The sequence below is a fragment of the Corvus kubaryi genome, unplaced genomic scaffold, assembly GCF_017639235.1.
Source record: "Corvus kubaryi isolate FWS band 111438036 unplaced genomic scaffold, C.kubaryi_AGA036_p1.0 71, whole genome shotgun sequence".
Taxonomy (NCBI): domain Eukaryota; kingdom Metazoa; phylum Chordata; class Aves; order Passeriformes; family Corvidae; genus Corvus; species Corvus kubaryi.
This window is the reverse complement of record NW_024582059.1, coordinates 10,800,525-10,813,651: the sequence shown is the minus strand read 5'-3', so window position 1 is coordinate 10,813,651 and position 13,127 is coordinate 10,800,525.

The following is a 13,127-nucleotide window of genomic DNA, read 5'->3' as shown; positions in this document are numbered from 1 at the left end:
TATGATTTCTGCAGATACCTACAGTGGCCTAAACTGCAGTCACAATACCTGTTTCTATTTCATGCTACATCATATATGAAAACAGGCTGTTGTTTAAGGTGAAACAGAAATTGATTCATTCATTTTAGTAACTAAACCAGCATTATTTCTTTGGACACTGTTTGCTGTCAATATTGATAGCTTTCTAACGAATTCTCAGTGTCAACAGGTTGACTTTTCCTAATGGGCATCAACTAGACAGCATCACACAGTACAAGAAGCAAAACAGCAATTCCAAGTTGTAGGAATAAAATGAGGTAGCACGCAGTCAGGCCTGTGATATACTGAATGATGGTGCTGACAGAATGTGCCATTTCTGAACCACTCTTGGGGAAAAAAAAGCTGCTTTTTTTTTCTTTTTTACACTACCTACCATGTTCATGGTAATATGAACTTCTCTGCAGGATAAATTACTATAAACCCAGTTTCACTACATTAATTTTTAAAATGTTTATTGTTCATATCTGGAATGAAATACAAGTCTTAGGCTACATCTCAGCCTTTGTGTACTGGCATTCAGATATAGCGTATAGCTTTTATAGCATTACTGTTGTATCTATTAATCAATTATGTATTTTTAAAAGCATTTAATACATTAATTCTTTATTTTTCATCAAGACTTCTTTCAGTAATTTCCTGGAGTAGTAATCATGTAAGCACCTCAGCAATAACAGTAACACTGCACAGTAATTAATACTGCATAAGAGGTCAGATTAGCTGGTATTATTTCTTCTTGTTTCTGAGCTTTCTAAATATTTTATGATTTTTGACTTCGCAATATTTTAATTAATCTGTCTCCAGTATTCTATATTGCATCCTCTGTGAAACTGTACTTTTCTTCCAAGAAGTTCAGTGAATATTAAGCAGGTAGGAAATACTGTTTTCATCTATTAAATTAAGGTGCAGAGAAAAGTTTGTGCTTTTCTATTGTTGTTGTTTGTTTCAAATCCTGAAAATAGTATCAATCAGCATTTTTTAAATATATGGATTTAGGATGAAAAGTCCTGAATTATTGAAGGTGACCCTTCCTGACATCTCTAGTTTTATAAATGGAGCCATCTTACACTTGGCTCTTATGGAGTCTGTGTTTTCTAATAACGGCAAGTATAGAAGTTGGAAGGGAACTTTCTGTTGTCTTATCAAAGGAGCAAAGCTGGTGGTAGACCAAATCTGTGCAAATGCAAGCCCTCCCCTTCAATAATTAAATAGTAGGAATAGCTTGAAAACAGCTCCACAAGAAATAGAATCCCTGTGGAGTTTCTACCTGCTCCTACTTTGAATTTTGTTTAGGAAAGTTGTTTCCAGGATGATGTAAAACTGACTTCTCAGCACAACCAGTACTGTAATTTGAAGTGAAACAATCACTAAAATGTAGGAGAAGACATACATACATATTTAAAGCTGCCTGCCAGTGTGAGGGGGAAGTATATGTCAATAGGAATGGAAAATGGATGCTAACTAGCAAACATAGCAATAAAACATATGCTACAAAAGCTATGGGTTTGTTTTTTTTTTTTAGTACAGAAAGAAATCACATCGGTTCAAAATCAATACTTATTGCTGCTGGATTCAAATGTAGTGAACTGTACATTCTTAATCACGAGACTAAATGCCTCACTGCCAAAAGTATGCACACAATGGGTGCTCTGCAGCTTGACAGGAGTTGCATTTTAAGATTTGCAAATGACTGTGCACTTAAGAGAAAAGTTGCAATTATTCTTCCCGATTACAAAAGCACTGTCTGCCAGGTAGAGAAGAGAATCTTGCTTGTATGTGCTGGCACGTTATTTTCATAAACTATTCATTGCTTGCCATTATATTGACAAGGATTTAGTGGAGGATTCAGCAGAGTCAAAGCAAAGTGCCACTTTAATCTGATTTTTTTGGTCTTGTCAGCTAGGTATATTCTTTTTTAGAAATGCATGTTACTGTACAAAAGTATGATAGTCCCAAAATACTGCCTTTAACTCATGACATTCTCATTAATTTTTTAGTGTATGTATCTCATGACATCACTGAGGAGCACATTTTGTTGTTTTTATCTCCTAACTATTTAAAATGGATTGGTTTGGCGGCTACATTTTTTTCCCCAAAAATTTATGGAACTAAAAAAAAAAAAGAGATAACAGTATTTTAATAAAGTTCTGTGAATACTCAATTTCAAAAATTTGAATCCTGCTAAGGTTTCCTATAAAGTTCTCAAGCAATTCCTGTTATCTGTGAAGTAATTCTTGCCATGTTTTTAAGGAAAGCAAACATGATGTGAAGTCTTCTGTTACTATACACGGGTGTGCCTCTGTTACTTTAAAGAATGGTGCTGGTTTACAGCAACTGCAGAAGTGCTCTAGTATCATACAAAATGCTTTGCACTAAGCTGCCACCCCCTTTGCCGGAGACAAAGTAAAGTCACCAAATATTCCAACAAGTACTGACAACTGGCTGCATAAACTGAGTGTTCCATCTGTGCCCTGCGTGTAAATCACAAACTGTGTCCTGTCAGAAATTTTTTAACCTCATACACTGAGGTTAAACTACCTGCTGAACTACTGTTTGCTCTTCCTAGATAGCTGGGAGGGGTGAAGGGGGTTGAAGCTTTCTAACTCAATTTTTTTCTTCTCAGATATATAACAGGATATGTGTCCGTATATTTACACATACATGTACGTGCAAACCAACTGAAATACCTATCATTACTGCAAGAGTTCAATGTTTCTTGTTTAAAACAAACCATAAATCAGAGAATTTTATCATTTTATGGTTTTGGTTAATACTATTTTGCAGGAGATCATCCTGCAGAATTTTAGTCCACCAACCTCCAGTTTGACTGAGTTGGTTTCTTTTCAACCTGGCTTTTTTGCCAATGTGAATGCTTCTCAATGTGTTCTAAATTACTTGTTTGTTCATGGTTGCAAATGACATTCTGTAAGAGAAAGGGAATGTGAAAGGCAAAAGCTAAAATAAAAAATCAGGACTAACAGAAATCTTGACTCTGTTGTTGGCAGCCTGCAAACACTTTTGTTGAATGCAATTATTCTATTGAAAAACTATTTTGCTGTAGTTCACAGGTCACAGGATAATTAATGAGAAAACGTGGTAAAAAAAAAAAGGTATCTGGATTTTTTTTTTTTTAATTTTTACAATCTGTTTGTGGATTGTACTTATGCTTTCAGGTGCTTTACACCTAAAAGAGCCGGAAGGTCATTGTGTTAAAATGCCACATGGTGAATTTGCAAGAGCAATACAGCAACAGCAAAATGCTGTGGGCAATGTGCTAAGGCAATGCATCATACCCTCAACCAGAAGGGTAAAATGCCAAAGTCTCTTCATTAACCTGTTTAGTCTTAGAACTTTGCTCTAGTGAGGACCTCAGGATTGAGGAATGGTGTAGTCCTTGTGGCTGGGTCTGTGAGAAAGTGATACAATTTCTTTTGATTTGCTCTCTTTCCTGCGTACTTCTACTGTAGCCTTTATTTCCGTTTCTCAAACCTTTCTGCTGGAGTATTTTTTAGAAACTAAATAGTACTTCTCTCTCCTAAGATAATGGCTTTGGATAGAATAGTCAAAATTATTCTCTGATCTATCATTATGCAATTCAAATCCATATACCATTAAAGACCTGCAGCTAATGAAACAGTCTTGTTACTCTCTTTCCATGAGACCTAGGGGTCAGCTCACTCAGGGGACTCCATCTGCTGCCCATGCAAGAGCCCAGGTTTCTACATCCTCTAGCATAGTCCTCTAAATAATGGTGTCTATTAGCATTTGGTCTGACCCTCCAGGCTCCCTGCTGCTGTTTCCTCGTACATGTCTCCAGACACTGAAATCGTGTGCCATCACACGCCCTGCTATTGTGTGCCTCTGCACACCAGCACAGCCTGTACTCACATCTCCAGCAGCTCATGGTATCTTTTGTCCTCCAGCTTTCCTTTTGTTGCCCCTAGCCCCATGGTTTGATCTTTTATGATTTTTTTTCCACATTTGTCACCCTAGAAACCTGTCTGTCAAATGTCCACTTCCTTCCTACTGCGTGCTCCTGGCTCCCCTCCCCTCCACTTCTGCCCTGTGTCTGGGGGCAGGGGTGCAAGCCCTGCCTCTAACTCAGGTGTCCAACAAGTACCGGTTCGACTGGGGCTGTGACAGCCTGGGGACACGCGAGAGGAGCGCACAGCTTAGGCCAGTTTATGCCGGGGCACCAGGGTGCTGTGCATCCCCTCTCCCACAGTAACCACCACCCCAGGGCAGGTTTCTGCACTTGGTAGTAAGTGCTAAGTAGCCAGCGATTGTCAGTTCGTGTTTTACTAAATACAGGTGTGGGAGCGAGTGGTCAGGGCTCTCAGGAGGCACCTGGGGCGTGGCAGGTCCCTGCTGGGCGGCTCAGGGTGCCTCCCCCAGGCGGTGGCTCAAGGACCGCTCCTGCTCTGGGTGGTTGGCATCTGAACTGCGCCGCTCCTCTGCCGCAGGAAGAACCATCACAGGAACGGCAACAGAGCTGGCAACTGAACTGGCCTGATAGGTGACCTTGGCTAAATCTCTTAATCTGCATATGTGTTGCTTTCCCTCTCTGTGGCATGTGGGTAATGCTGATGCCATGAAGATTTTTTGCCTTTTCTTTTATACTGCTGTTATACCTTTTTACAACTGCTGTATTCCTAGTGCTTTTTTGCCTACATTCTTGGACTTGTTTGTCAAGCTAAGAGAGATTTTAGAAGTTTAGTAGCTAAGGATCAGTGTGCCCCAGACCCCAAGGTCCTCTCCAGAACACATTCTGTAAACCAAGATAGAACCATCCAGGGGAAGGCTCCTTGGGGAGGGGGGCTCACTTGAGCCTCTCATTGGGGAATCTTTGATAGATATGCTAATTAGTACAACCTATAATGTTATACCCGATCTTTTGGGGCATATTCAGTGGGGTGCATTTCGATGCATATGACTTGGATGTGTGCACCTAAGGGTCCTTAAAATAAATACCAAGGTAAAATCCCTTTTCCCCTTCTAACCGTGTATGACTCTTGATTTTAAGACCAAGAAAAGGCATCAATGCTATCAATTTGCTTGGAAAGCTGTCTCAAGTTCTTGTCAGAAGTAGACAATATAAGAGTTAGACTTTCCTAATTCATCATTAATTTGCTTTCCTGTCAGTCTCTACATTTGTCTTTGGAGTTGACTTTCTTCTTTGTTACTCTGAAGTTAATTCCTTTACTGGTGTTTTGCACTTGTGTGGCTACAACTTTGGATCTTAGTGCAAGTGTCTAAACGTAAATACATGCACCTTACTTCTTAGAATAATCTTTCTTCAAGTATTTGTTGTCTGCCTAAGGGCTTTTATAAATGCTTTAGTTCCTAAAGTTGCTAATTTCGAATATAAAACTGAGCACAGAGATAGTGAGTGTCTGCATGAGTTTTGAAGTATGTCTTCATTTTGTTTTCGTCTGAACTTGCCCTGCAAGGTGATGAACAATCTTGTCCTGATGGTTTCAAATGAACGGTTCATGTATTTAAGTGTTAATGAGATAAATATGTGCTTTGTTGGATTGGCTTCTGCTGGACAAAACCCATTAAAATTTAGGTCTTTTTCTATACTGAGATGAAATTCCTTCCATCTCAAAGATGACTGAAGTCACTTGGGGCAGTATTTAAACATTTGCAAAATGATACATTTAACTTGTATCTCTCCAACCTTTTGTAACATAGATGATGTTGTATCAGGGTTTGTTTGTTTGTTTGTTTGTTTTTTGTTTTGGTTTGGGTTTTTTGTTTGTTTTGTTTTGTTCTTGTTGGTGGTGGGGTTTTTTGGTTTTGTTTCTTTGTTTTTTGGGGTTTTTTTGTGGGGGGATTATTTGTTTGGGCTTTTTTGAAAGACTCTTATCATCTGCAATTACCAGAGAATGGACCTAGGATTTTTTTTTTTTTTTCTATGAACTGATATGAAACTAGACACCTACCTTATATGCATTGTTTTAGCCTAACACTAGTTTTTACAGCTCACGGAAAAATAGAGGTTTGTAGCACAACTGCTGACACATCCTTAACTGTAGCATTGCTACTAGGCGCTGCTATAATACAGTACATATTTCTTTGTGAAAGAAATGAAAGCTGCAATAATAAAGCTTAACTTTATGGTATTGAAATTCACTGTGTTTGTACCTCCAGGGAGAAAAACAATTAGAGAAAGACAATCTACCTAAATAGGCTGGGAAACTGAATTGCTCTGTCTATGCTTCATTACCCTCCCTCTTTCTCATCTCACACTTTCCACAAATAGCATGATTATGTTTACCTGACATCTTCATGCTTCCCTGCTGAGCAGGCTGAGGAAGCCTTGCAGCTGAGATCAGCAGTGTTTTCTATGGGGAATGACTGACATTTTTTTTGTTTAAAGTATCCAATTCTTGGGCTATTTCAGCAAAGAACTTCAGAGTGTCCCTGGATTCTGGTAGGGAGCGGAATAAATGAAGTGCCAATGAGCATTTTTTTAAAAATGACCCTTGGCTATTACAAGTACTATCTTGGCTGATGTTATGTTAATACATCCTTAGTTGCCTGATAGGAAGGCATGGCCTGAGATGTTAAACATCAACTTGGTGACTTTCATAACTGATAGAAAGCCTGACAAATTTTTTATGAAGATGCCTTTGAGCGCCAGAACAACAGTCAACCCTAAGAGTGGCACTGAAATAAAATGCCCTTTTACAGATAAAAGCCTTAATAGACAGAGAAAAGATCTGGGATGAGGCATGCTGTGAATGTTACCAAAGGGCTTTTCACTGACTCCCTTGAAGAAGTGAATCATAAATCCAGAACAAAAAGACTTGGGGAATATACAGGTTGTCCTTATAAGGAGCAGGTATTTTATTTTTCAGACTTCCCAGGTAACAGAGAATTCAGCACTTTCCTCTTCTGAGTTGCCAAGTTATAAATCTAAATAACTAAACTACAGATAATTGGACATAATTCCTCAAATTAGAAACCAATATTACATGTGAGAATTAATGACATTTCATTATGCATTACCATCTACATTAATAAACTATGACTGTATTAGTCTTAGCAGCAGCACACAAGTCTCTTTTTCTTGTAGCCTTTGGGATTGTGTTCTAAATCTAGTTTTAATCTTACGCTGCATGAGCTGCTGAATTTGAATTCATTTGCATTTTAGTTTGAAGCACTCAACTACTCAGTCAAAACAATATTGTGAAACACCTAGGTACCTGTGTATCTATGTGTGAACTCTGAGTGTATATGATATAGGCTTAATATCAGTAGCCTAAAACCTTGCTACTTCATTTCAGTTCAAAATGTTTGGAAAGATGTTGACTGGAACAAGGTTTTGGTCTTTCTGCTTTTCTGTCTTTGTGTCTTACAGCGCACATAACCTGAACTTGCTCTTCAGGTGCCAAAAGATGCTTCTGATCTCAGAGTCCTGAATAATTAGAATTAAAGCTTTTTTTCTACATTTTGCAAAATGGCATCAAATTGAAAGTGTGGAATTAATAGGCACCCTGGCTTTTTTGCCCTTTCACTTGTACTTTCTCTTGCTTGCTACAGTTAAATGACTAGGCAGCTGTCCTGAACTTTCCTTAAAACATGGACTGTGTTAAATTGAAATCTGCAGATTTGTTGGTTCAGGGTTTTGGGGCATGTTTTTTGGGGGGATTTGTTTGTTTGTTTTTTGATGAGCAGCAATGTAATGGATCCCACCTTTACATTAGGGAAAAAACTTAAGCCAGGCTAGTTCAGATCAGAATTATTAACCTGAATGAAAGCAGGATTCCCTTTCTGACTGCCTCCAAATTCATGCTCCATCATCTCAAAGCTAAAACCTCCTGCAAAGTTACAATATGTTGCTGATATTACTGGCCAACAATCCTAGATCTGTTAGCAGTCCTGCATTAATCATTTTGGGTGTCACATTGTTATTGGAAAGATGTGCACAGACAGGCAGATACTTTACAGTTCGTATCTCAAAGGATCCTGGAACTGATTTATTTTAGGGTAAACTCTGCAGGACTTACACAACAGCCATGGTCTTTTTGTACCTCAGGCAACAATCGTGACAGTGTTGTTCCCACCTCTAAAAACTCATAAGGAAATATGTCCCAACGTACCTGGAAATACCAGCAAGATAGTTAGAATTCATTTCATGCGCAATGACCAAAGTCAGGCTGTTGACCCCCTGCGTGTGTCACAGCAAGCAAGTGAAGGGCAGCTATGGCAAGTTAATAAACCAACTTGCTCTCACTCAGTGACAATACCTGAAGGTCTATGCATCTTATATTATACTGATCTAGGCTCAGATCCTTCAGTCACTAATTCAAGTAAAGGATTTAACAGAAAGCAGTATTATTGCAGCTTACATTTTAAAACACTTGTATAACTGTGTAGCTTGTACAAATAGTCTTTAATACATTTCTATAAACAACACAGAACAATTTAAGGGCCCAGACTATCAGCTGTGATTTGTATGTCTGTGGCTTCTCTATTCTTAGTGCTGCTGTAAACAATAATAGCTGGCTACAGTTTCAAGGGGTTTTCATGCCAGCCAACATTACCTGGAACAGAGTGACTCTTTGGACTTATGCCCTGTCTCCTGTCTACAGATTTTGCCTCCTAGTGCCAAGAAAGCATTGATAGGAGCCAGAATTGCCTTTCACAGATTACTTTAGGACTTGGGAACAAGCCACTTAAACAATTTTGTTAGCCTTTCCCCTGGTTCGTTTTCTGTGCCACGCAGGTTTGCCAGTGGGAAGAGTAGATTTATATTTTTTGTTCTCTGGTGGAGGTAATTTCAAAAGTTATCACATTTCTATCATGGGGTTTGACAGCATTTAACTTATTGAAGCTTCTTATTATTCTGTAAAAATACAGAGTGGGGAGGTCTTTTTACATAAACGGAGTTAACTTGTGAGACTTAATGCTGAACTATGCACGGAGTAATCAGCTGAGGATCTAGACCTTAAGGTGGGAGGGTGAGCACTATGCAGAGTACGACCTAGCTCTGAAACAACGACCTCTAGGACTACAAACCACATGGCCACCGTCAGGGGGTGCTTTGCTGACCTGGTTAGTCCTGGCAGAAGGCAGCACTGACGTAACTTTGCTGCTTTTAGAAACCAACCTGACACTTCTCTGTAGTGAAGTGCTCTGCCAAGTGGCTCTACCAGGTCATTCAGAAGCAGGTTGAAGATTTCTGTGTTGCAGCGCATTTTGCAGTGCTGGGTCTACCTGGAGAGTCCTTCCCAAAGGTGGTGTGTACTGTGAGTTAAATTAGGAATTCGTTAGATGCATTGGACATTTCCAGGTTTTTAATGCTATTAAAAAGAAATGAGAGGGTAAAAAAAATGGGAAGAGGGAAGAAGTACACCTTGCCAACCCTGTTGTTTTAGAAGTAGTAATAAACAAGTCCATTATTAATAACACAATAAGAAACTGTTCTGCACTAAATATATTGGGTCAGCTTTGTGATGGGTGTCAGTTTGCCTAGTTCCGCTGATTAAAGGAAAAGTGCAGTGATTTACACCTGTGTTGACTCAGCACACTTGCCCTTGTAAGTAGCCTGTGACAAAACAGACAAATAAATAAAATAAAAGCACAAATCCTGTACTCTATAGATATTGCTTAAATAATTCATTATAGCTGCAAGGATAGAAGTAAATACAAAGAAAACTGCTTGCCTTTTGAAATATTAGCTAGAGCAAAGTCTTTTCTTTTTTTCCAGTTTGGGGTAGTTAATATTTTCTTCCTGTATACTCTTGAAGAACTTATAAAAGTGCAAAACTCTTTAGGTTCTCACTCATTTATGCAGTGAAGCTGACATAATTCCATAGATGTAAACACTGTCTGCATCTCCTAGTACTGAAACAAGTGTGGCCATGCAGCACATTAAAATGCAGTTCATTTATTAAGTCAGAGAATAGCTCTGTGCTCTTAAACCCCTGTCTAGCTTCTCAATGATGGCTCACTGTTGTCAAGTTGCTCAGCTTGCTTTAGTGCTGTGATGGAGCTGCACTTCAGCTGCATCACAAACGTGGCCCTTGCACCTGAATTGTGCCGTGTGGCTGTTAAGGGCAAGGCAGACTTAATGCTAAATGGTTACTGCTTATTGAATAGTGACATAGAGAGGGATAGGAGAAGGGTAAGAAAATTACCAGGCTGTGTTTACGTGCACCCCATTTTCAGAAACAAATGGCTCAGCTAAATAGAAAGCAATCTTCTACATGGTGCTGCTAGGTAGGAAAAGCCACCCATTGAGAAAACAAAGTGTGAATTTTTGTCCTGGTAAAAACAATAGAAAATATTTTAAAGGTTTAAATATGTCCAGAATGGCAATGCATAAGAACTGGTATTATTTATCTATAAAAGCATAAAAAAGAGGGTGTGAAAATGTATGGTTCAAGAGCTGCCATATTGGTTTAGAGCAGCAATCTGTACTGTCTGTACTCTGCCTAGTGTCCAAGGTGAGCAGGAGCCCTGCAGCCAGGGTGCTGAGCTGAGGTTAGCTAAACATAGGATAGCAAAGCTGTCGAGCCTTAGCACCCTGCTAACATCCTAACACAGCCTGTGGGTTTGGGCTGGGTTGTACCGACTGGGTGGGATGAGGGCAGAGCTGCTCTCCCCTTGTAAGCTGCCTGCAGCACCCTTTGCTGCTGTAGGCTGATGTTATCTGCCATCAGATAAACTGTGCCAGGACAATGCTGGGGCAGTTTCCTGTGTGAAAGTGGTTTCAATGCAGTGAGATAAAAGTCCTTAAACTCAGGAAACTATTAGGCCCCTGAACCAGGACTGTTCAATCTGACAGGAAAGTATTCCAAGCACTTTTTGTCTCCCTCTGTTTCTCTCTTTACTGTTTTAAAGGCTGTACAACTAAATAATGGATGTGAAATCTCACACATGTTTAAATACAAGAAAAATTATTTACTGATTTGAATTTGGCTGGGATTTCCCTGAGGATATTTATTACCTTTTCCCATATTCCCATTTATAAGATCTGCTATAAAAGAACAGCACTATGCTGCCCAGCAAGGTCACAGTAACTGTAAGTGTATTTTTCCAACCCCAAATGCATGTTACCTGTAAATAATTACAGAAAATTTGCATCTTGTTCTAGGATATCTGCCCTTTCCTCCCCTGCTAATATTGCTGCCAGCATATTTTTTCAGTTTTGGTTCTCTGTCTTGGTCTCTAATAGAATTGCAAAAAAGCAGCTGGGAAAGTGGCCCCACTTATCTGGCCCAGTAGCCACCAGAGGAATGAAGATTTGGCTGTGGGAAGTCTATAGTCTTCATTGTAAACATGGTTTCATTTTAAAATGGTGTAATATCCACAACATGGAAGACATTTTCTTCCTGCCAGGTGGCAATGATATTTCCATGTGCATAACATTCGGTGGAAACTTTCCAGTCCTCAGAAAAGGAAGGCAAAGGCATGGCAAGACAGCAAAGATGAGCAGATGGCTCAAGGATAAATGCTGTGAGGAAAGTCTGAGGATGTCTGACCATTAGGAAGCATTCATGGAACAAGAGTTCCTCCAGACTGACAGACTCCACTAGCTGGGCTAGTACCTTTCTGGGGGTGAGGTAGGCATGGCTGGTAAACATAATTAAGTAAGCAGAGGTGGCAAAATAAGAAGCATATAACAAACGGTGAAAGATACTGGAGAGTAGAAGGATGATCAGGGAAAAAGCTGTAGTTCTTGTGTGTCATGATGAGATAGATGCAGTGAAGGAAAATTAAGAGTTGTTTCTTTACTGGGTTTCAAAAACAACAGAAATGTTTTTGTAATGATGCAAGACAAATGGGAAAAAGGGTGGAAGAAAGAGATTTGCTGGTGGAAAATGTGAAATTGAATGTCACAGGATAGCAGAAATATGGATTCACAGTACATATACTGTGGGGTACATTATATAAAGGAAAAAGAGAAATAAAGGTAGAGACCCTGGTGTGTGTTAATACAGGAATAGATTGTCAGCAATACCACCCATCTGGGCCAAAATCACTTGCAGCAAGAAGATGAGGGCATTACAGAAGTTTGACTCTTAACAATTATAGAGACATAAATGATGTAGGTGACAAAGACAAATCAACTAAATTTAGCATGACTTTGAGAAGACTTGGTATTTCCTGGAGCCTGTAAAGTCTGTTGCAAACAAAGAGGCTCTAGTCTTCATGACAACCTATAGAGATATTAAATGAAAACAGAAAGCTTACAAAAGGCATACAGTTTAAAATAAATCTATGGTTTTTTGAAGGCACACATCTAATGAGATCTGCTAGGTCTAACTTGTGGCAGAAATTGAAGCAGGCAGTGAAAGACATGTGGAAAAGAAGGGGTAATGACTAGAGGTAAAAGTTTGATATGACTCCAAAACTAAGTGAACCAGTTGCCTAGGAAATCTATGAGAATGATTAATGAGAATGTTGTAGCACATGGATGTAGGGATGGATTAGGAAATAAGCACTGCTAAATCAAAAGCAAAACTGCAAAAGCTGACACCATCCAGTTCATGGGAAACCTACTGTCTCGGTTTTGAAAGACAGGTGTCTGCTAAGGAAGGCAGAGGCCCCCCTTGAAGTGGCAGATATAACCCCTTTTCCCTCCAAGTTATTATATTCTGAAATCAAGGGCCTTTAGGCAAAGATGTGGGAAATAGGAATAACAGTTCTTTACTCTCTCTATATATATGTATATAACCAGTCAAACAAAACAACAACAACTATGGCAGTAACAGCAGTCACAAACCCAGTCCCAGCCTTCTCGGCTGTCAGGCTATTTCCCCTCGGGTGCAGTTCCGCTCGCAGCCGGCAGGGGCGCTGGCGGCTCCCGGTGAGCAGGGCAGGTGCGATGGTTCCCCCGCGGCTGCAGGGGGCGCTCCGGAGCGAGCTCGGGAAACCCGCGGCTCTGGTGCCCTGGGATCCCGGGAAGGGATGGAACAAAGGCTTCACAAACCCCTGGGCAGCCGATCCCGGACTCTCAGGAACAGCGGCTGAAGCGGCAGGGACGGACGCAAATCCCGGGTGGCAGACGAGATGTATCCAGATGGGAAAAGCCCACGGAGGCCCAGGCAGGCAGGGCGAGCAGGGCTACAGCGTAG